General features: G+C 47.6%; 1 protein-coding gene across 3 annotated transcripts in view; it reads left to right on the top strand.

Moving 5' to 3' along the window:
• Positions 1 to 19: 19 nt before the first annotated feature.
• Positions 20 to 24,817, top strand: part of CCND3 (cyclin D3) — a 69,056-nt gene continuing 44,258 nt past the window's right edge. The window contains exon 1 of one of the 3 annotated variants that reach the window (XM_065591599.1): positions 20 to 1,310. The gene's annotated coding sequence lies outside the window, so the exon portion shown is untranslated. The remainder of the gene's footprint in view (positions 1,311 to 24,817) is intronic. The other 2 variants (XM_065591600.1, XM_065591601.1) reach the window with 2 other exon arrangements.

Raw genomic sequence — 24,817 nt, forward strand, 5'->3', positions numbered from 1 at the left:
GCTAGTGCTGAGCCTGGGCTACAGAGGAGCCCTAGGGCTGGGGAACTGAGGGGGAGCTGTCTAGTCTACCTGAGTCTGGATAGAGCCTGAAACAGCTCCAAGAAGTGTGAATTGCACAGACCCAGTAATTTAAAGGGTATCACTGTTAACTATTTCACGGCTGATCAAGGGACGACAGAGGCTGGCTTAGGGGTGGAATTTGCGAGGGCGCCTTTAATTTATTTTTCCAGTTCACAGCCTGGCCAGTCTCAAGAAGACAGGACTTTGTGTGGGATTGGTCCAGTGCGCTACCGAAAAATCCTGGAAACCTTGCTGCAGTAGCCCTTCTCTCCATTGCTTCTCCCAAAATACTGTTCCCCAAATTGCTGTGTCCCCAAGATCTACCCCCAAATGTGTTAAAGATCCGCTCAATTTGTACCCTAGTCATATGGTATAGGGGCTGCCAGAAAGCAATGCAGTGCAAGAGATGAGGTACCTGTCTAGACAAAGAAACTATCCATTCTCTCTAATTGCAGTACAAATGAATGAAAAAGGAGCTCTCTGCCTTTCTGACATAAGGGGTCAAGGAATAGTTGGGTTGTCCTTCAGGGACTATGCTATTTATGTTGGACTGGAAAGAGCTGAAGCTGCTGTTAGCCCTGTTGATGCCATTTCAATTATTTTATTTCAGTTTGGCTAATAGTTTTCATTTCTTTACCACTTTTGCAACCACAATAAAATGTCTGACATTTACGCAGAACCTTTCATCTCAACGGATGCTGCTGAGTTTCAGTGTCCAACAGATGGAAAGTTTGAATCTACAAAAAAAGTCTTTTGTTAAGCTCATATGAAGGGCCTAAATCACCTGGTCAGGTTGCTTGAAATATTTGTCGTGTCGTTTCTCAGTAAGCAGTGCTTTCTGAGCACAGCTTCAATTTCCCTTCTAGGGTGTTCAGATCTTGTGATCAAAACTTTGGTGAATGTCAGAAGTCGGTTGTGTGCTCAGAAACTACAGAACAGGAAACCCCCCCCTACAGCTCCCACCTCTTGCTTCCTGTTTAACTACATGGGTGGGGGGAGAGAAGCATCTTAGGAACCAATAACTGTGTTGCAAAAAAGAAATGTAAACAACAGCTGCCACGCTGGAAATTAAAGGTCCTGATCTTGGTCAATTCAGATTGCAATGCAGCTTCCACGCAGCGCTCGTTTTTCAGAAGCAATGGTAGCAAAAACAGTAACCCATGGAAAAAGGAGTGGGTGGAGGAGAGGAAAGACTGGATTGCTGAAAGAAAACATGTCCGGTGAAGTAAATTTCCTGATCGTCAAGAAAGGTAGGAGGCAATTTAGTTGCATTTTTACTGTAAAGTGTAAATTGAAAAGGAGAAAGAGAAATAGAGAGATCTCATGTCATAAACAACAAAGGACCAGGAAAAAATTGGTTCCAAAGAGGTTGGTCGAACATAAGAATCTCAGAGACACTTCAGAGTGGTTGCTTGACAGGGAGCGATTGTTTATTGGAAGTAGATCTTGCTGCATGGTTCGTTATGTATATATATCCCCTTGTTGTACAGATGGTGTCAGAACCCAACAAACCAGTGACGCAGTAACTTTTGTAGCCCACGGCAGGTGTGTGTAGCCTTGCCAGAAGTGCTGGAGTGGAGGCGTAGAAGCCTTTCTGCCCATTAGTGAGCTAAGATGTCTGTGTCCTCTTGCAAAAGACACAGGGCAAGATTTTCACAAGTGCTGAGTCCTTCCATCTTGTAAATGGAGTTGCAGTAGCCCAGCACTTCTGAAAAGCAGGACCTTCATGAATAAACCAAGATTACAGGTGACCATGGGAGAAGCGACTTGTGGGAGGACTTAGCACTGGTACCTTATGGTGGAATCCTCTGGTTAACTGTTGACATGGGTCTGAACCAGTTTGGGTGAAAAGGGGAAGGAGCGCTCTAGGTAGTCTGGATGAAAACCTCAACTCACTGCTCCTGCCTGGAGCTAAAGCACAGGGTCAGGCTTAGCCAGTAACGTTTATAAGAGTAATAGCTGACTCTCAAACCAAGAGGTAGCGTGGCATACCAAGTATATACCATTAGCACTGCACACCTGAATTCATACCCTACCTCCACCTTGGCTTATGTGGTACCTAGCATGGCATGTCTGAATCTGTAGCTGTAGCTTGGCATACCTGATATCCATCCATAACATGAAACAGCTGGTACCTACCTGTAATATGGCCCACCTGAATCCATAGCAAGAAAGTGACGCATCTCTGGAGTGCCATGATGTTAATTCACTGTGTGTCATATATTTGTCAAGCTAGGGACTCCATCATGTGACACCCAGGTTAGGAATGGATGTAAAATGCTAATATTGGGAGATGGGAGTGGGAATGGCTGAGAGAGCATGTGAACATCAAGCATCACACCAGAGCATTGAGCAATGGTGCAATTACTCCGTGTAAATACATCAACAGTCTCTAAGTCCAGGAGAAATATCCCACCAAAAATAGCTCAGCTTCTCCTTGTCCTTAGAAGATTAGGGCCAGAAACTCAGATAGTTCATTCAACAGGGAGCCCGTGTGAGGGGCAAGTAGGTGGGGGCACAGTACAGAGTGAGGGAGTGTTATTTAGAGCTTAGGATCTAGTCCCGCCTCTGTCACTAATTCACTCAGTGACCTTGGGCAAGGCACTGTTGTGCCTGAGTTTCCCCATTTATGTGACAGGAAGGATGTTAATATTATCTACCCACCTGTGGCAATTACACTGAGAACCTTGTGTGAAAGGTGTGATATAAATGCAAAGCATTATTATTCTTGTTGGTATTGCTATTTGTTTTACTATCTCAGGCCTTAGAATTCCCTCTACTTGATTTGAACATTGCTCTCCTCAAGACTGGTAGCCTGCCTTCCCATAGTTTGAAATATCTAGTATTTCAGAGTGCTATGGTAAAGGGGAATTTTAGGCAAATTTAGGGCTTCATCAGACCCTGTGACACACAGGAAGACTGCGGAAGGCTCCGTTTGGGTAGCTCATCACTGAAATCTGTTGTGAACATCTTTGTTCTCCCTTCTTAAGGCCTGGTTTTATTGTTTGTATGAAGACATTTAGTCTCTTTGACAAACAAAGGGGAAATTGCTTCACCTCAGTTTGGTATGGGCCCCCCAACAAACTCTGTGTAACAAAACAAAAATAATTCCCTGCAACAACAACAAAAGGCGGGGAAGAGAAACTCCACTATAATATTTAAAAAATTCTGTACCAATAACCAAGAGTGACACTTAATAATCATGTCCATTGCCTCTTTCACCAAAGAATCTCAAAGCACTTTACAAACATCAATACATTAAGCCAACTGTCAACAATACTTCTTCTCAAAACCAGGAATAGAATTTAGGATTCCATATCCCCAGGACTTAACCAATAGATCCACTTTCCTTAGAGCCTGGAATAGAACCCAGGAGTCCTGGCCACACTAGACAATACCACCTTCCTTACAATAACCACAAGAGGCACAAATCTGCATAGAATGGGTCCATTGTATCAGAGGGAGCATTAGGGAGAGTTGCATTTAGGAAAATACCCAGATGTCCTTGAGTTCCTATCTGGCTCCCTACGCTACAACCTTGGCTTACACAGGTAGTGCCAGCTTTGCCCTGGTGATCATGCAATACTAATTAAGCTGGTGGCTCACACGGCATTTTGTCAGGTCAACAGTATTATTAATGCTCCCCGCACAGTATCTGCAGAACCCAGAGCAGAGCTACCTGCTGCCGGTTTGTTTGCCTTCCCTTGACATTTCTGGTGTTTTACAATCAGTGGCCTCTTCTGTCTACCGAAGAGAACAGGGCTTGCAGGTCCCCCAGCCCACCCCACCGCAAGTTCTGACCAATAGTAGAGAACAGAAGGCTACGCAGAGCAGGCAGAATCTTACCCAGGGACCTGGGCCAGCGATAACAGCTCAAGGTAGTATTTCTTCCAGACCCCACCTTCCTTTCTCAGTTGAGGGCATCAGCTGCAAGGACACTGGTAAAGCCATCACACGTGTACTGAGGTTCCCGCGCACACACGCTGTTGCATGAGTCTGCATGCACAGAGTGATGCCCACCACTCTTGCCCATTCACACTAACACATCAGTGCTCACAACTCTCACATGCATCCTTCCACACCCACAACTCTCACCCCCCGCCCAACATACACACAGCCTCCTTCTCTTGTGCTCACTCCACAGACTAAGGGCTGCTGGGATCACCACTATTTAAATTTCAGTTTAGGTGCAGCCTCCCTGCTCTTGTCATGCCGCCAATATGGCTCATCCTTTGGGTGCCCCTGTTTGATAGGTTTGACTAGGGTTACCATTCGTCCGGATTTACCCGGACATGTCCTCCTTTTGTGTGCTAAAAATAGCGTCCGGGGGGAATTTGTAAAGCACTCACAATGTCCGGGATTAGCAGAGCGAGTGGCTGGGAGGGCTGCAGGGAAGTCCCGGGCTGGACTCCGGAGCAGCTGTAGAGGAGCCGGATCCGCCCTGCATTCTGAGCCGGCAGCTCCCTTGCAGCCCAGTCCAGCAGCACTGTGCAGGGCCAGACCGGGTTTTGTTGTGCAGGGCCAGGGACCCGGTTTTGTTGTGCTGGGGAGCTCAGCCACGTGTCCGGCTCGGCTGCACAGAGCCCAACACCCTGTTCTGAGCACCAGGGTAAGGAGGTCAGGGGGCAGGAAGGTTCTGGAGGTGGCAGTCAAGAAACGGGGGGGGCTTTTTGGGGGGAGTGGAGAAAGTTTTGGGCAGTCAGGGTACAGGTAGGGGGTAGGGTCCTGGGGGGCAGTTGGGGGGGGTCTTAGGAGGGGGCAGTTAGGGGACAAGGAACAGGGAGTCTTAGGTAGGGGGTGGGGTTCTGGAGGGCAGTTAGGAGCAGGGGTCCCAGGAGGGGGCAGTCAGGGGACAAGGAGCGGGGGGGAGTGTTTGGGAGTTCTGGGGGGGGCTGTCAGGTGGCAGGGGTGGGGAGATGGATCGGAGCAGTCAGGGGACAGGGAGCAGAGGGGTTTAGATGGGTTGGGAGTTCTGGGGGGGGCTGTCAGGGGGTGGGGAGTGGTTGGATGGGGCGTGGGAGTCCCAGGGGTCTGTCTGGGGGTGTGGGTGTGGATAAGGGTTGGGGCAGACAGGGGACAAGAGGCAGGGAGGCTTAGATAGGGAGTGGAGTCCTGGGGGGCAGTTAGGGGCAGGGGTCCCAGGAGGGGGCAGTCAGGGGACAAGGAACGGGGGGAGGGTTGGGGGTTCTGGGGGGGCGGGAAGTGGGAGGGGCAGGGGCGGGGCTAGGGCGGGGCTCCTCCCGTCCTCTTTTTTTCTTGCTGAAATATGGTAACCCTAGGTTTGACTCTCTGGAGCAACAGTTTGCACGCCTCGATCGGCACCTTTTCGCTTTGCAGACTGCAATACCATATTGAATCCCTGTGGGGAGCTGTTAGACAAATAACAGGACCTTCCCAGTTAAGTCTCATCTGTGGGGTTTGCTGGCATTACTTTATTCTCTGTCCATGGGTAGAGATTATTTTTCTTTCCTTCCCAAGTTACCTTCCAGACTCAACTCAGGAAACAAACCCCACTCTGAAATGAAGCATGAAGATCTTTATATTACAGTGGCTTTGTTTGGCACTAGTTCAGAGATGGGAGGAAAACCCTGGAAAAAAGTTGTGATAGGAGAGGCAGCACTAGACCAGGATTCGGAAGAGCTATGTTCAATTCCTGGCTGTGCCACCAGCCTGCTGGGTGAACCTGGGCAAGTCACTTTCCCTTCCTTGTGCCTCTGTTTCCCCATCTGTAGAATGGCGATAATGGCCTCCTTTTTAAAGCGCTTTGAGATCCACTGATGAAAAGCACTAGATAAGCACTGGGTATTCTATTCTTCAGCAGGACCGTCCCCCACCAGGCAGTTTGCCCCACCCCCTATTTGAGAGGGCACCCAAACTGAGTAGTGTTGCAACCTGGCCCACATCTGAAGAAGTGAGGTTCTTACCCACGAAAGCTTATGCTCCCAATACTTCTGTTAGTCTTAAAGGTGCCACAGGACTCTCTGTTGCTTTTTACAGGGTTGCAATGACACTCAGGTTTGGCCCAGCCACTCCTTCGTCATGATGCCCTTCGTCGCAGGCCCCTCCCAGTATGGGAAGCAGGCCCAGCCCCATGGGCAGGAACCACTGCTGCAGGGAGAGTGTGGGGTGGGCTTACTCACCAGCACACACCGCTTACCCCCAGAGCCTCCTCCAGTGCAAATTGTTTTTGAATGTGGGGGAGGCAAAAACTTCTGTGCAGCCCTGTTATTCAAGAAGCCCTGGAAAACTTTTCCCATGCAGTGTTTCATGGCCTCACTGCCCATGTCTTGCTCTGTCAAGAGCAAGGTACCAAATGACCCAGCTGAAATCCAGAGCTATGAGCAAACAGTCCCAGTGTTATAGGTACAACAGCCCTCCTCATGGTACAGTAAAAAAGAAACTCATTCATGCTTCATGTCATAAGCCCACCTCTAACTGATGAGGGTTAAGAAAAATCTTCCTCTATGGACAAGTTATTCCATAAATTTTCACTCCGGGGTTTCTTGCACCTACCTGCTGGTACTGGCCACTCTTGGATTTGGGACTAGAAGGACCCCATGTCTGATATAGAATGGCAGTTCATATGTTCCTAATTAGAGCAAGGCAAGTGCATAGCTTGAAATTCATATTACTTGGAGTCATGTGAAATTGTGAACTAAGTTTTCACTGGAAACATTTGGCTGCTGTCATTTTCCCCATTTTCCCCAGCATCTTATGAAATTGGTAATCTAACTGGAAGGAAAAAAAAGCAGGATTGTCACCTTTCACATGTTTTTCCAGTGAAATCTGTTTTTCTCAAAGACTTTTAATTTTCATCCCACAGTGTTTCTCATTTTAGCAGGAAAATTTTATTTAAAAAGGAACCACTTTCTAATTTGTGGCAAAATGCAAAATCAAAAAAAAAAACCAACCCTCAATGTCAGGTGTTTTGAATTGTGTTGGAAATATTCTGCATGATTTAGTCAGACAGAGATAGGAGTGGGAGTCAGGATTCCTGGGTTGTGTTCATTGAACTGTTGTTTGACGGCAGGCAAGCTCATATAACCTCCCTGTGCTTCAGCTGAACGGTTATAATGATGCTCACTGATCTCAAAGGAGGAGAAGTAAAGCTTCAATTCATGTGTGTAAAAGATGACAGTGATTCCAGGCTCCTTAGGTGTGACTAGACCATGACATTGTCATTTTTACTCTTGGGAGGCACTCAGGTGTTATGATGAAGGAGGCCACATAGGAACATGGATGGATAACCTTTTCAGATCTAGATGGTATGGCTTTCTGGAAGATAAGCTTTAGTCAGGCACAAGTTGTTCGGCTTAATATAGGGGAGTAACTAAGTGGAATTCCATGGCCTTTGATTTACAGGAGGTCTGGCTAGATGATCTGTAGTCCTTTTTAGCTTTAAAAGCTATGGCTAGATAGGCAGACTTTGAAAAGTATCACTTGGGGGGAGAAACGACAGAATAATTGATTGACATCTGAAAAAAAATCTTGCTGATGCTTTGCTAGACTTGTGGCACCAGCCGCTGAAAAGAGTTCATTTCCTTCCCTTTGTTTTTGTCTTTTGTCCAGTCCCAGTCTGTATTTGTCTAGTAAGATCTCCTACAAAACAGGCGCCTTTATTTCCCAAGTACTAGCATATGGGGCAGGGTATCCTCATCTCTGCCCCACCTTCCTTACTTAGCTAATGAACCCACACACTTACATGTTCACCCAACAAAACATAACTTTGATTACCTTTGTCACTAGAGGGCGGCACGTTACCAGAATACCTTCAGGCTCCTTCTGGAGATTTAGACATTGTTACCCTCCAGACTTGCAAAACCTAGGAGGGAAAAATCCTTTCTTCAGCCTTCTGCTGCTGAAAACCTTTTACAAACATAGGAATTGACAGATTGGATCAGATCAGGGGTCCATCTAGTTATGTATCAATACCAGATGTTCAGAGTATGTTGCAAGTGGGCAAGTATGGAATAGCCTATCCACAGAGAAAGTTTCTTCCTAATCCTGTCAGTGGTTAGCTTATGCCGTGGAGGAGAGAGAACCATAAAGCAGGGGACTTACAGTCATGCTGTCATTGTTATTTTTATTATATTAATCCTATCTAATATAATTTGGATGCTCTAATTATTAATACCAATAGCTTTTTATTTAAACCTACTAAGGTTTTATTCTCACAGATATGTTGGCCACAGCTTTGTTATCCAGCTGTATATGAAATCCTGGTGTGGTGGGTGGCAAAAGGGCTAACATGATCCTTGGATGTTTCAACAGGGGACTATCGAGCAAGAGTAGAGAGGTGATATTGACTCTCTAGGTAGCACTGGTGAGACTACTGTTGGACATTGTCTCCAATTCTGGTGTTCACACTTTTAAAAAGTGTGTGGAAAAATTGTAGGGGACCAAGAGAGGAGTTAAAAGAATGATCTGTGGTCTGGAAAACACACCTTAAAATGAGCAAGTTAAGGAGTTCGGTCTATTTAGATTGAAAGATTAAGATGTAATTAAATCACAATCTGTAAATACCTACACAGAGGACTCTTTAATCTAGCAGACAAAGGCACAACAAGATCCGGTGGCTGGAAGTTTAGGCCAATAAAGTTAAAGCTGGACATAAAATCCACATTTTTAACTGGGAGCATAATTAACCACTGGACCAGCTTCCCATGGGAAGTGGTGAATTCTCCATCACTTGGAGACTTTAAATCAAGATTGAATATCTTTCTAAAAGGTAATGCTCTAATTCAGCCACAAGTTATTGGGCTGCATGCAGGAATGCATGAGTGAAGTTTTATGGCTTGTGTGATGCTGGAGGCTGGACTAGATACTCATGGTGAGGTAGGTATTGTACTTCCAATTTCACAGATGAAGAACCAAGAAGAGAAGGTCACAGAGGGGAGGCAGTGTCAGGGCTGGGATTAGAAATCAGGTGTTCCTAGCTCCCAGTCCTGCATTCCCCCTCTCCTCCACACTTGTTGAGGCATCAGAGATGATAAATCTCGGGTTTCTTGGCTGTCTCATGCCGCTCTCCCAGGATGACCCTAGAGCACCCTGTAAAGACCCAGCAGCTGACCAGATTGGAACCCCAGGGTGCATCTGTGAGTTAGAAGGGGTGCTGGGAATACTGCTGTTTGCTGGACCTTTTAGATGACTCCCACATTAAAAGCTGTTCATTTCTGGTCTGTAAGCAGCACATGGCTCTGCTTTTGAGTCACAGTGCCATGTCTAATCAACCAGGCATGTAGACCCATACCTACAGGCTGTCCCGAGTCCCGGCTGCCGAGAACTATTGCAGATCTCTGGTCAGCTGGCCCTGCCTAATCGGTGACTCACTGGGTGTTGTGCTCTGTTCTATTCTCTCTCTTCATTTGACTGAAGCTTTAGGATTTGAAGGTTACAATGAGATCAGCTGTACCGGAAAAGGAAGCTTTCAATGGGTCTTATCACTGGTCAGATGCAAGATTTTCCTTCTTGGAAAGGCAAAGGAGTGGATGTGCTGAAACAGCCAGCCTGCTCTGATCAGTTTGCACAATACGCGGTGAAGGGAGCTGAGGAGTGGGGAGAGTCTATTCATCACAGATGCATAGCACCAACTGGAGGGCATGTGGTCCCCCCTCTCTATCTTCCCTCTAATGGGAGAAATCTTTATAATCTCCGCCTCATCAAAAAGAACTCCTCATCCTCAACATCACAGTCATGATTCTACCTTCCCTCCCTGGCTCGGGAAAGCCTCCTCCAGCTCGCCTCACCAGAAGGTCTCTGTTGTCTCACGGCTGCAGAGCATTCCAGAGACACTGGACCGAAACAACCCCTTGGGTTGCTACCAGGTACGTTGTGAATCGAAATAGCCCACTGGGATTGCAGTGGAATGGGGGATTCAGCACAGAAGCTGAATCAGAGAACTGACAGTGGAACAGTCAATATGTCCATGGCCCAGCCTTTCTTTTGGCAAGGCTTGGTGGAAAGCCCATCACCTGGGACATTTAAAACAAGGCTGGAAAAAGATCTGGAGACTAGGCTGTCGGGAACAACCCCACATTGACCCCCGGGAGGAGCTATTGAGCTCTTTCAGGGCAGGGACTGTGTGCATTTTGTGTCCTATACAGCACTGAGTGAGTTGCTGATGCTTAATAATTAATAACACCCTAGATGACCTAATAAAGGCCATTTATGTCTCTCATGTCTGGGATTCTATGATCTTTTATCTGTTCTTCTCCCCTTGCAAGGAATTGGACACCATTCTGGTTCATTTATCAACATGCTCCAGCTAGAGGGGCTTAGCTTCCAATTATCCCTAGTTCTGGGGGACACCAGGAAACACCAGTGGCCCAGCCATTCTGCATGGTGTCGCCATCAGATAACCGGGCCAAGCACAGGCTTTTTCTTTTTACAGTAACTCTGGAAGGAAGTCTCAGCTGCACTGTCCCACGTGCTACGATTTGGCCTTGAAAAGCATCATTGATTTCCGAGCGCCCCTGAGTACTCTTGTTTCTGTCAGAAGCAGTGATTGCTGTGGATTCTCTGTATTCACGTCGTCTGGCTTTTGAGGGGAGCCTGAGAGCTGGGATACTAACTTATTTGTTGGTCCAATACAATACATTGTCCAGCCCAACACCCAGGAACAGGAGAGGAGGAGAACCTCTGTTTTTTAAAAGGTAGGAGCAGTTGTTGTGCAGCCTTGGCTATATGAGGGATTGTATCCAGCCTCTTTGGTCTGCAGCATGCTGACCGTGCAGATCTTGAGAAAGGACATGAGATCGCAACCCCGTAGCAGATCTCTACAGCCCCTCTCAATGGCATGAAATCTTTTCCATGCAGCCATTCAGGATCGTGTCAGTGGATACCAACCCCTGTCACGTGACGGGGTATTTAACTGTCAGTAAGTCTGACCTATGTCAGGTGACTTAGGCCAGGAAATAAAGTTCTGTCTCTTGTCAACCCTCCTGTGTGTCACAACTTTATTACAAGGTGCACAGGTCCACCCGTGTCCACTCAGGACACCACTCCACATCCCCTCAATGTCATGAATCCAGATACCCATTTGGGAGCACAGAGTCACAGGTTCACCCCATACACACACAGTGTGGGGTGCAACTCCACATCCCCCACTTGGGCAAAGATCCACACCTCTGTCTTCCTGCCATCTATCACAGACTTCGATTTCCTCCCAGGCTGATATTAATAGAAGAGGAAGCTGAGCTCAAGGCCATGTTCTATTAACAGTTTCTGGTCCAAACATTAGGGGGCAGGGTAAGCAGGAGACATTTGGGTTCAGAAAATTCAGACTCAAACTCCTCTTCATTCCAGAGACTGGCTGCTGCCGTGCAGGATTCTACCTCCCCCTTGCAACCTGGGTTGTGGGAATGAGCCCTCAGACAAAATGTCCATGTAAACAGATCTCTTCTCATGTATCATGACGAGAGATGGGCCTGAACTGCCTACTTTAGATCCAGATCTGACCCCATCCAAAGTCTAAGGTTCCTCGGATCCAGGGTTTTGATGTGACCCACTATAGAGATTGGGGAGAGTGGGAGCCATATAATTTGGCTCTGGATCTAGCCCTCCTCAAATTTTGGATCTGAGACTTTGGTCCAGGCCCGTCCCTGCTTACGAATGCGATGTCCTGTTGCCATGACACCAAGGAGGTGAATGGAATTAACCCTGTGTCTACTGAACCAGACTCAAGATTGTCTGGGGTTGGCAGGTTTGCAGATGGGCTCGGCTTCCCCTAGGCCTCACTTCAGCCATGTGCCCAGCCCTTAAACAGCCTCTAAAGTGCCTTCAGACGGCAAGTGTAAGTAATGCAGAGTAAGATGGGCATCATCTCCCTGATAAACCTGGTGCTGGAGTGACAGGGAGGACAGGACTATCTCTGCATCCTTTCATGTCTGAGCCACTTGTGCACCTCCCCCTGTGGCTGACAGCTTGCCAGAGGAAGCCCATCTCTGCTTCTGAGCCAGAGGTGCACCCAAGCCACGGTGCCGCATTGCATGTGCCTTTGATCGCTTTGCAAAGAGCAAGGTGTTGCCGGCCCTGTGCAGTGACAGTCTTGCTCCCAAGGCCCAGCGCCAACAGCTCTCTCACTCGAAAGGGGCCGCTTATCTCAACACTTTACCACATTTGGGTTTCTTGCCGGTGCCTTTGACGAGCTGCCTATCGTCTTCAGGAAACCACATGGCGGGTGGTGCCCTTGCTGGGTGGGGCTGGGGGAGGGAATCCTACTCCTCCAGGTTGCATGGCTTCAGGAATTTAGCTGGGTTTGGGATCCCAGTGACCTGAGCTAGGGAAGAGTGTTAATATTCTCCGCCTGAGCAGAGCAGAGCTGCCTGTCCTTCCCGTGCAGGGATAGTCAGGGTAGCAGAGCTGGGCCAGCATAAATAATTCCCTCAGCATACTCTGGGGGTGTATTGTGAGTGGTCCAGAGTGGCTGGTACGTGGAGCCATCCCCTTCTTGACCCAAGGAGGAGCATGCTAGTTGGAAAAGCTCCCTGATGAAGTGCTTGAACGTTGGCTGCACAAAGCTATATATTTGATTTGAACTAAAGGAGCCTTTCTGAGCTCTTCCATCAGGCCCGGGCTGTGGGAAGTTTTTTGTGTGTTTCAATGGGGCTCTGAGCAGCCAAGGGGCATCAGTAAACTGGACTTCAAGACCCTGGTATGTTAGTGCCCAGTGTGAGCATGGCTTGCTGCCGAACCTGTCACAGGTGGGATCCAGAGGCTGTATGAGCTTTTGGAGACACTTCCAGTGGTGATGGGTGAACCTCTAAGGAGTCAGGAAAGTAACCCCAATACAGAACTTTATCTGAACAATCTGAACCTTCTAAGATTTGGGCCGATTATTTGATCAAATCCAGCTCCCCCACCCCCAACTTTCAGGTGGCATTTGAATTTTCACCATCAGCGGAAGAAAGATCCCATAAAGGACAAAGACTGGGGTTTGTTCATTGTAATCAGGAAAGGGTCCTCATGGGAAAGACGCCTAAGTAGGAAACCCTAAGGCGGAGAGGGTTTAGACATCCCTTGATCAGCAGTGCTGTTTCTTCATGGCCTGATTTTGAAACAAGCTGAGCTCTTGCAGCGCTCGTTGACTTCAGTAGGCGCTCTGGTTGCTCAGCACCCCTGAAAATAAATGTGCAGCTGTTTGTAAAGAAGCCTCTGTGTGACAGTGAGTGCAGAAAGAGTCTCCAAAGACTCTTCATCCCCAAGGCATACCTGCAAATGTTTGATTTCCCCATCGGGTTACTCAGTTAGCTTTTATCCTAGAGGTAAGCAAAGAATAAAAAAACACCAGCTGATGAACAAACTGCTTGGAACCCTGTATATAAACCTGGTGCTGACTTGGAACTCACAGGATTTCAATTTTATAGCACAAAAGTTTATAGTCCCTCTATGAAGCTTAGAGTTAATTTTCTGGCTAGTGCGAAGCAAGAAGTTTCCAAAGTTGCCAGTGGACTTTGGCAAAGGTAATAGGTTGCTATAAGGGAAGCAGTAGCCCTGAGATAATGCCGGCAAGCACAGACGTAAGCAGCCTTGGGGGAAGTGGGGGCCTGTACGAGTGGCACTTCCATGAGCGTTTGTCACATATCATATTTGCGGACAGGAAAAGTGGGTCTCAACCCTGGGCTGCCTCACTTTGCTTCACAGAGAAACCACCTCTCTCCTGGAGTGAGATGACCATACAGCCTCTGTAATCTGTCAGTCACGACTTCCCCCACTGCCCTGCCTTTGTCCCCGGGGCAAGAAGGGAATCCAGGCTCCATCTTCATCCACTAGGTAGCTCCCTCACAGTGCTCCCTAAAGAGACTTTGACCTTACCTGCCCTCTGTCTCCCACGCACCTGTCTTAGGAGGAAAGGAGGCTTCAGGACATAGCAGGACATATGCCCAAGACCTGGGTCATCATCCCTTTGCCCCATGACTGCTCAGGGCCTTTACCCAGTCATCTTTGTTAAGAGCCTGAGCCAAAGCCCATTGAAGTCAGTGGGAGTCTTGAGTCTTTGGGGACTAACGGGAACCCTGAATCCAAGCCCCTCTGAAATCCAAGATCATTCAGACGCAGGGCGTAAGTTCATGCCTCAGGGCTGTTTCCACTCATTAACCAGGCAGTAGGAGTTTTGCTCCTCGTGGGACATCATAAGCAGCAGTGGAAAGCCGGAGAGACACAGACAGGCAGAGATAGGGGCCGGTGGGTGGCAGCTGTTCAGGATATGCTGCTGATTCTGCGTAGCCCATCTCCCGCCTTTTTGGAAATGGACAGTAAGCGGGGAGAGAGAGAGAGAGAAATAGCTACTGATAAAGCCTCGCACAGACAAGCAGCCGTGCTCCGAAAGGGCTGCGACCCGCAGCCCGTCTCTGGGGATCTGCACCAGCTGGGAGACAATGATAGGGTTCACTGCTCGCTCTGTCTGTTCACGCTCCCAGCTCTGGGGATGGGGTCGGATATAATCTCCCTTCCTTCCTCCCTCCCTCCCCTCCTCCCTTATGTCTCCATCTCTTCCTCTTTAGGTCTAAAGTTGTCTCTTTAACCCCTGTTAACTTGCCTCAGCAGATTTACTGACTCTCCTCCCCTCTGGTCTGTTCATTCCCCTAACCACCCCACTCCAAACAGACATCTGGCTTTGGTCCCCAGGGGGGCTGCACTCAAAGGGACCTAGCTTACCAGGCTGGCTGGCTGTGGCATTCTGGGAAATCCCATGGTGCTCTCTATCACATTAAAAGTGAATTTAAAAGAGTTCAAATAAGGTGAGAACATGGTTAGGCAAAGGAAGGCTTGTGAAAGCAGGATGGGTTGGGGCAGGGGGTGAGGTGGAGCATGCCCTGAAGACAGGCTCCCTCAGTGTGTGAACTGGTGTCAGTTGGGGAGTTTGATTTTCTCAGGCTGGGGAGACAGGGTCTGTGCTGGGGTCAGAGGGGGAGAGGGCCCCTGGGGTTTGGGGCAATGAAGCATATGCCTGACAGGTCTAACAGAGAGAGGGCAGAGAATAATAAGGACTGTGCTGGAATCAGATGGGGCGAGGGCTCCCTGGGGCTGGGGATAATGGAGTCTGTGCTGGGGTCAGACGGGGACGGGGGCTCTCTGGGGCTGGGGTGATGAGGTCTGTGCTGGGGTCAGAAGGGGCAGAGCAGTCCCTCAGTCTGGGGTGTAATGGGGCCTGCTTTGGGGTGAATATTGAGGATTGGGGTTCGTTTACGTTCTGGGGTACATCTTTTATCCGGACCAGCTCTCCTGCGCGTAGCCTGGCGTCTGTGCTTGGCGGCCGGCTCCTAACATGGCAACTGACTCCTCACTCGCTCGGGGGCTCCCAGGCTCTCTGCAGCGAGCGTACAGAGTTCCCACGGCACCCGGCAGAGAGCCTGTGGCTTGGGGGTATGCGAAGGGCTGCAGGTCACACTTCACCTGCGAACAACTGTCACCACTTGCAATCTCGTTTTCTTTTCCTTTTCGTAACAAATGAGCAGGGTCCCCACATCTGGCTCGGCGGTTGAACAGGTTCGATTTAATCATAGTCAGATACAAGAGACAGAGCAGAGGGAAAGAGTGTGTGTGTGTGGGGGGGGAGCACCGAACACCTGTTCACCTAGACACAATGGGCCAGGTTCAGGTTTGTGCTGCGCATGCGAGTGCTGCAGGAAAACCACAGCCAGCAGTGAGGGCACAGGGCGGAAGTTAGCTGACCAGACTCTGCCTGGAGTGGAAAGTCATACGGTAGGCACCTCTTGTAGAGGCCCACTGCAAATTACATCACAGGTGGAGGGGAGGCACAATGGCACGTTGCCAAGGGAGCCGGGACATGATCGGCATGCTGATGCATGTCTGCAGCCATGCTGAGCCAGCACTGGCCTCCATGCACATTTCCCGACCTGAGGGCAAATGATTCCTGCTGGGAACGGCATGCAAAATGGGAGTATGGGCCAGGCAGGATCTGGGGATACATGAACGCTGTTTTGGTAGCACGACGGTGCAGACATTGTTAAAAGTGTGATAAACCCTCATGCTTCAAACCAACCGCTGACGGCCTGGACACAGGGACAATCTTTCCCAGGGGCAGGTGATTCTGTAATTGCCCATTATGGGTTTCTTTGCACCTTCTTCTGAAGCAGCTGGCACCGGCCATTGGTATAGATAGGATAACAGACCGTGTGGACTTCTGGCCTTGCAAATCCTGTGCACAGCTGGCTCTAGGTGTTTTGAAATTTTTTGCCACCAGAGCCAGGTGGCACAGCGATTCGGTGCCCCCAGAACTTGACATCCAGGGCAGCTGCCCTGCTTGCCTGCCCTTAAGGGTGGCCCTGTTCCTGTGTTCCAATGGCTGAGCCATTGTGTCTGTTCGCTGTGTCCCCACTGTCTCTGCACCAGCCCTATATCAGATGTGCCAACCCCAGACCAGAAGGAAACGGCTGCAGGCAGTGAGCTGATCAGAGAAGGGAGAAGGTGCTATCTCTCCTGGAAACATTTCACAAATACCGCTGAAAAGCCTATAAATATAAATTAGTCATAGTGGTGAATTCACTGATACTGAATATCATTCAAGTAAGCACAACAATCCGGGCTGGGGCTTGCTTGCAGTCACCTTATTTGAAAAGCATTAGTCACGAAAACCTGCAGTGATGTTTCTTTCATTGGTGATAAGGAGGGAGAGGAAAACCTGTACCAGATTCCCATGCTCACATGGAATTCTTCCCACCTGGGTGGGTTTTCTATGCCCTCCTGGAACAGACTCAAGGGTATATCACCTGGAACCAGTTGCAATGTTATCATAACTCCATAGCACTGTCTAGCAAGAACAACCCAGACCATATTTTGAGCCATGATCCCGCCATTGACGTCACTCTGTCAGTGTAAATGGGCTGGAACCTAGACATATCTCCCCCAATTCATAGATTCATAGATTATACGGTCAGGTCAGACTTTTGTGATCATCTAGTTTTACCACCTGCATAAGACAGGCCATAGGATTTCCCTGCATTCATTCCTGTTTGAACTAGAGCATGTCTTTTAGAGAAACATAGTTTGCCAGAAGCTGGGAATGGGCAACAGGGGATGGATCACTTGATAATTACCTGTTCTGTTCATTCCCTCTGGGGCACCTGGCATTGGCCACTGTCGGTAGACAGGATACTGGGCTAGATGGACCTTTGGTCTGACCCAGTGTGGCTGTTCTTGTGTTCTTATGTTATATTTATCCAATCTTGATGTAAAACTTGAGAGTGAAGGAGAATCCACCACGACCCTTGGTAAGTTGTTCTGATGGTTAAATATCCTCTCTTAAAAATGTGCGCCTTATGTCTAGTCTGAATTTGTCTAGCTTCAACTTCAAGCCATTGGATCTTGTTATACCTTCGTCAGCTAGATTGAAGAACACTTTATTATCAGATTCCCACAGTGAAGGGAAATTTTGCAGCACAAGTCTAGCATAAAAGCTCTATGCCATGTCCTCTTGACAGTGCCAGGTGATAGAGGCATGTGGCCAGAGTGAACTACACTCTGACTATTCTGATCTGGTGGAGCGATCCATAGGGAGATACTGCAGGTAGGGTAAGTTAGAGAAGCCACTGGGGCTGCTCTAAATTATGCCAGCGGGTGGACAGGCCCAACATATGAGAGGCTCAACAGTGGCTTAAAACCATTCCTTCCTGAGATGTGTGGCTCAGGATGTGCATCTCAGAATCAGGGTTTGAGGGTGGGGAGATGAGCGCTGATAAAAACCATGTTACCCCACATGTTTGGGATCTACCTGCCAGGAGTCGAGCATGTGTAACTCAAAAGGTGACAAATTTTACCATGCGATCGGTTACAGTGGAATCAAGTTTCTACTTTCTTGCTACTTTTGTGTGTGTGTGCATGCATGTTAACTGAGACAGCAGTTTTTCCTCCCTCCCACCCCCAACCTGATTATTGATGAAAGCAGATTTGACATGCGATAGGCCCCGAGATAAAAGCAACGTTATGAGAGAAAATAAGCAACGGCTCGGAAAAAAAAAAAAAGCCAAAGATCTGAGCGAGACGGCGCAGGGGTGTCGGATGTCACCCAGCCCGGCCGCTCGCCAGCGCTCAGGTGCAGCTGGGAGGAGGTTGGCCTCATGAAAGGGTTAACGAGAGGAAGGCTGGGAGGCTTGGAGCCCTTTTCAGAAAGGTTTTGAAATCTGATTTTCTTTTTGCAACTGAGTGAGGTTTATCAACTTCCTATTTGAGAGCAGAAGTGGGAGCTGGTGCAGGTCTGCCGCCTAGGCCCTTTGCAAGCTCTGTCATTCTTTATTACTAACATAGCACTCACATGGGAGTCTCAAAAACATGGGAGCAAGAGCAGGCGGATGGGCGAGCACGTGTTCCAGCACTCATTGCTACACCCTTTATTGGATCCTTGAATTCCCTCCCCGATGCACCTGCACATGACTTGGCATAAACTAGCCTTTAGTTAGTAGCAGTATCGCCTATCTTCTAGCACTGTCTATACTTGGGATTTAGCCATCAGTAGCCAGCAACTGATGTAGGTATACTGGTTCAAACGCCTAGTGCAGTCAGACAATGCCGCTATTTGCACCAGTCGAGCTCAACTAGGCTTGAAACGGGAGTAAGCTCAGCTGGTGCAAATTGCATCTTTCCTTGGCTACTCGTAGGGTTTACACTAGTAGCAGGCTACTGGTGGCTGAATCAGGGCTAATCTCAGGAACAGACAACAGCTAAATTGTCTTTGTTGTGGGCTTGCAGGCCAGCATTATACATGCAAGTGGCGACATGCAATACGTCCGCACCGTCTGGGCTCCATCGTGCAATTAATTTCGCAGCCACAGTTGCCATTGCCTTCAACTGGCGCTTTGCAGGCAGGGTCCCTTCTCATGGAAACATAAATGTGCACTTGCCCAGAGATTCAGTGACATAAGCATGCTTTGGATTGCTCTCTCACAGAGAAGCACTGCTGGGGCTTTGCTCTGGGAGAGTTTTTAATTAAAAAATGACTAATTAATCCTAAACTCAAATATGTGGCCACACACATACACATACACACACACACACTTACTTTAGGGAAGGAAGGGACTCACACCCTTACTTTAGGGAAGGAAGGGACTGAGAATAGGCAAGTGCAGGTGGAGGGAAGGATTGTGGAAAGTACCTTCCAAACCAGCCCTGTTTAGATTTCACCGAGCCACTGAAAGGATAAGATGAAAGCTCTCTCCTTTATTGGTCTGGTATATTTAATTTCATTAACAGCCAAGGCCCAGATCAACCACTTTCTTGGGAATAACCCCAGGAAAGCAGAAAACCCAGCTGGGGCCCCTTTGTGGACATTTCCCCAAATTATTCCACCAGTGGCTGACGCTTCAGGGCTTTGCCAGAATCCTCTTCAGCATGTCAGCTCTTCCATGTGGCTTCGGAGGCAAGTATGCATGTCCCCTCCTGCACTCCCAGTCCTGTTGGGGTCTGCGGTGCTACTGAGGCACCTGACCCCCTAATTTCCATGTGGGAGGGGTGGATCCACGCAGAGGGGTACCTTGTAACCCCAATATTGGCCGGTCTGGCTCCCCAATAAATTAAACAATGCAAGCAGAACCAGGGAGGGGAATAGCACAATGGAGCCCTGATCCTGGGGGTCTCTAGACACTAGTGCCATATGTATCAATCACATTAGTACCAGAGACCTGCGTTTCATGGAACTTCCTTCTTCCCCCTCCCCTTTGCTGGTCATTTGCCAACATGTGTGTTCCAGCAACTCTGTGAGTAGAACTGGGTGAAATTTTTCACACTAGGCTTTTGTTTGGTGAACAATGGAGACTCCGCAGCACCAAAGCGGTTCGCAGGTGCGTGTCGAATTCACCAAATAGTTTCAGTCAGAAAAAAACCTAAAGCAAAAATTCTGAAAAAAAATCAAAACATTTTATTCTGGCATTTTTGAAAGGAACTGTTTTGATATTTTGGGTGGAAATTTCCTTTCCTTTCCTTTTATTTTTATTTTTAATTAAAATCGTTCAAAACGCTCAACGTTGAAATGAAATGGGATTGCTTGTTTTTACCCAGAATGATTTTTTTTTTAACTTTTCGATTTGCCAAAATTTTTGAAAAATGTTGGTTTTGGTTCAGCCTGAAATTAATTTTCCCTTTTCAAGTTTTTGAAATTGCCAGAAAACCAAAAAAGGTGTTGTTTGCCCAGCGCCATTTGTGAGCCTGACCATTATCTTTGCAAAATCTGTTGCGGAAAGATACAGGCATTATGTACAACCCGTCATACTTACCTGATCCCTGCATGTCAGAAGCTGAGGTCCCATAAGAAGGATTAGAAAGATCTTATAATGGAAGCTGATATATGAGTACATGTAGGCCTATATATTTATATGTTTTGCGCAACGTTCCATACTATTATGTTCCGGTCACTTACCTCTCCTCCATTGCATTTGGTGTTTGCCTTTGCCAAGATTGTTGAATCTTTTTAAAATTCTCTGTGATCTCAGCACAGACTGAATTGCTAAAAAGGATGCACCTCAGCCAGACCTAAATAAACCCCTTTGGTGGCTCAGGACAGCTAACACAAGCTCAGTTTTCAAGATGCTGCATTTGCTTAGCACCTCCAAAGCAGTGGTTTGCAAACCTAGTTTAAAGAAGCATCAGTGTGTGCAGCCAGATACATCTTCCTCCAGCACGTAGCTGCTTGTGCAAGGTCTTGGGTGAGTCAGATTTGCACATGCAAAAAGTGATGGGAGAAGGGGAGTAGAAATCTATTTGTGTGTAGGGCACCACTGCAGTTGTCAGCTGTGCACCCAACCATCAATCTGTGCAGGTGAACTGAGTTAATCGTTATTGAGCATTTATTTTCCATTTCTTCATTTACGCCCTGCAGGAAGTAAACAAACAGTTATGGGTAGCTATAATATAGTCGCCGGCCCTGGGCTAACGGGTGGTAAAAATAGGTTTGCATATTCTGGGGCCAAGTGAATCGAATTCTTTTTAAAGTTATACACACCAGTTGACATTAGTGGTGTTGCCTGGGTAGAACTGACAGCAGATTTTGGCCTGGCATCTTCCTCTTCTGTGTCTTATTTGTATTGACTATCTCTGCTGCTAGCAAACAGAGGCCTTCACAATGAGGAATGGCACACTGAAAAGCAGCTTAGCTCTTTGGGATGGCTGGGATTGACACACTGAAGCCTACATTTTCTGATTTTGGGTGCTCAGCTTGAGACACATTGGGCTGGATCTTCAGAAAGGCTGAGCATTCGCTCCTGTTGACGTCAACAAAGCCCCACAGATTTGCAGCAGATGAGGATCTGGCCCAGAAGCCGTAGGCTAAAAAGAAATGACAAAATTGTATCAAGCAAAACCCATCTGGGAATCTGATGGCCAGTGGGTGCAAAAATACCCCAACAACAATGCATTATTATTTCTTCTTTTTTGTATTGCCGCTAGCTCCCAAAAGCCTCAGTCAGGATCAGGGCCCTGCTGTGTTAGGTGCTATACAAGCACATAGGAAGAGATCTTCCTGCCCCAGAGGGCTTATAAACTAATTATGAATGAAGGTAATTAACAAAGAGTATGCCTGAAAATGAAAATACACTGTCCGTTGACATATCAAATTAGTATAATGATCTGAGTAAACCGAATCATCTCTTGGTGGAATGACTTATTGGGGGTTTCCAACACACGTGGTTGGTCTTTCTGGAGGTCTTTGACTTGATGAATATGTGGTTATAGATGACATTTAGATGAGTGTTTGTGCCCTACCTTTCAGACTTACTATTGATGTGATGTAAGGCGATGTCCTGAAACAATTCTGTAGAGGACATTTTGTTACCTAAGGGTACTGAAGAAGGTGGAGATTGGTTGCTCTGGCAAGAATATGCAAGAATCTAATCTCTGCAGAAAAGGCTTTCTCCTGTCGAGATTAGAAACTCCACAGGATTTCACCAGCCAAATTCACAGACTGTAGACATCAAACTTTGAGAGATATGTTGTTATTAATGATTTAAATTGCTGTCACATCTAGAAGCCTCAACCATGATCTGGGTCTCATTGTGCAAAGTGCTGTACATACCCATAGTAAGAGAGAGTCCCCAGAAGAAATTCCGATCTAAACAAAGGGCAGAAGAAATATATCAGATAGGATGATGTCTATTTTACAGATGGGTAATTGAAGCACAGAGAGATTATTTGATTTACACAGGGAGTCTGAGACAGAGTTGGGATTTGAACCCCAATTTCCTTAGTCCCGGTCTAGGCCACAGAACCATCCTTCCTTTCATATTATCTGCCTGTGGGTAACTGCCAGTGTCACTTAACTCAAAGGGTAGGGAGTCCAGTGTGCATTTAGACCACGGTGTGGTGTAATGATGATGGGGCTTTGTGTAGCTAGACTGTTCTCCTTTTATGTAAGCTGATTTCCCCTATTGTTTCTGCATTATTTTGTGTAATGTCCTTTTTAAGCTTGTCACCACTATAACGAACAAAACCATATGAGTCATCTTCTCACTAAATAAAACAGCGTTTTGTAATGATCTGTCACCTTTGCACAGTGCAATTCATATCCCAAAGCGCTCGACCAGTTCAACACAGTGAAGCACAAACTGTACACAGGGCTCACTTCGTCCGCTGTGAAAATTGTAACGGGGATAAAAAGTGGCAGCTGTGGAAGAGCTCACAGCAATACAATATAAGAGGCTTTTCCAATGGAAACTACAGGAGGAATGCAGGGAGGAAGAGTGGATCAATACAAGATTCATAGATCAATGCTAAATGCCTTTGACTCTTTCCACTAAAGATGTAAGCAACTTGTATTTATACTGCAGTTGGAAATTAATAACCCACCAAATATAAATAACACTTAACTCTTATAAAAGCCAGGTATTATTGTATTTCCACCACAGAACTCAAAATACTTTTCAGATAGGGAAACCGAGGCAGAGATCCAGGAAGGCCCACATCCTCCAAGGTATTTAGGGGCCTAACTTGAACTGATTTCAGTGGGAGTAAGTTGCCTAAATACCGTTGAGGATTTGGACCTAACTGACTTGCCCAAGGTAATGCAGCAGATCAGTGGTAAAGTAAGGAAGTGATCTGACTGCAGACTGCCGCTCCCTTACCACTAAATTCTAATGATGTCTGAACACAAAGGGATGTAGATGGTCTATTAATTCGTGATCATCACTCCCATTAGCATCATTCCCACTCATGCTGAGACAAGACACCTCAGGCTTGTCTACCCTTCCAGCTGCATCATTGTAGCACTTAGTAAAGACACTACCTGTGCCAGTGGGAGAGCTTCTCCCATTGGTGTAGGAACTCCACTTCCCCAAGAGGCGGTAGCTATGTCAATGGGAGAAGCTCTCCTGTCAACGTAGTGCTGTCTACACCGGGGGTTAGATCAGTATACTACATTGCTCAGGGCTGTTGATTTCCCACTACATGAGCGACGTAGCTCTAGTGACATAAGTTCCTAGTGTAGACCACACCTCAGCTTTGTTCCACTTCTCAAGCTGTCTCTCATGTGTGAAGTTCATCCCAAACATTCCTTGACGTTGTCACCACATCATAATAATTGCGCTACCTGGTGGATGGAGATCTACATTTTCAGAGCCCTTTACAAACATTACAGATGTTAACTAATTCAACGACATGTGTGGGATTTGCAAGAGCACTCAGGCCTTGGCTACACTGGCAATTCACAGCACTGCACTTGCTGCGCTCAGGGGTGTGAAAAAACACCCCCCCGAGCGCAGCGAGTACAGCGCTGTAAAGCGCCAGTGTAATCAGCGCCTGCAGCGCTGCACGCTCGCTCACAGCGCTGCAAGCTGTTCCCCTCGGAGAGGTGGAGTACTTGCAGGGCTGCAGCGGCGCGACTACACTTGTGCTTCACAGCGCTGCCGCGGCAGCGTTGTGAGTCCGCAAGGGTAGCCAAGGCCTCAGTGTTGGCGTGACTCTGAAGTCAATGGTCAGATTCCCAGTAGCTGCTGTAAGAGCACGGCTAGACCAAAAGTTGACCACTATTGAACAATGCTTCTCCCCCATATCTCTGCAACTCAGTTAATGCAAATTTTGCTTCCTTACCGCTTACATCCAATTAATTTGTAATTTATCACCTATTAAAAATATCAGAGACATTAGCTAATGAACATTAACCCGTCCTGCCCTCCCAAACCCATAACTGGACATTTCCTGCTTGTTGTTATGTCAGAGAGAGCAAAAGCCACAAGCCACGTCACAGCCATAGAAACCCCCGCCAGAAGTTACCTCTCGGAGCCATAACAATGCTCTAGATGGTGATGGACAGGGCAAGTGGGTTGCAAAATTAATCCAACAAAATGGGCTGAGCAATTTGTGTCATTGTACAGTGTATAACATGCTGGGATTGCTAGCTAATTAATAATTAGCACTTGTTAATTAACTGCTGATTGTTAACAGGCCAACCACTTCCCAAGTAGCTCCCCAGGGCCTGAGGTCACTCTGCAGGTACCCTGCCTCATTTTTCCTCATTTCAGCTCAGAGCCCCTTAAATCAAACAACTCTTCTCTGGCTCAGTCACACCCCTCCCAACAAAAATCATTCCCAAAATAAAGTTCTAAAATCTGCAGCGTGTCCATACTACCCATCTTACCCACCAGGGGCCCCCTAGGCCTTCCCTGCCTCCAGCCCTCTCGCCGAAGACTTGGGTTTTCCTGCTTGAGTCTGCTCATCCCAGCAGCCATTCCCTGCTTTGGTAGGCCTACTCTTCGAGCTGGAGGTGTGACTGACACACACACACACACCCTACTATCCCCTCCTGTTGCCGCAGTTTTAG

The sequence above is a fragment of the Chrysemys picta genome, chromosome 4 (assembly GCF_011386835.1).
Source record: "Chrysemys picta bellii isolate R12L10 chromosome 4, ASM1138683v2, whole genome shotgun sequence".
Lineage (NCBI taxonomy): Eukaryota > Metazoa > Chordata > Testudines > Emydidae > Chrysemys > Chrysemys picta.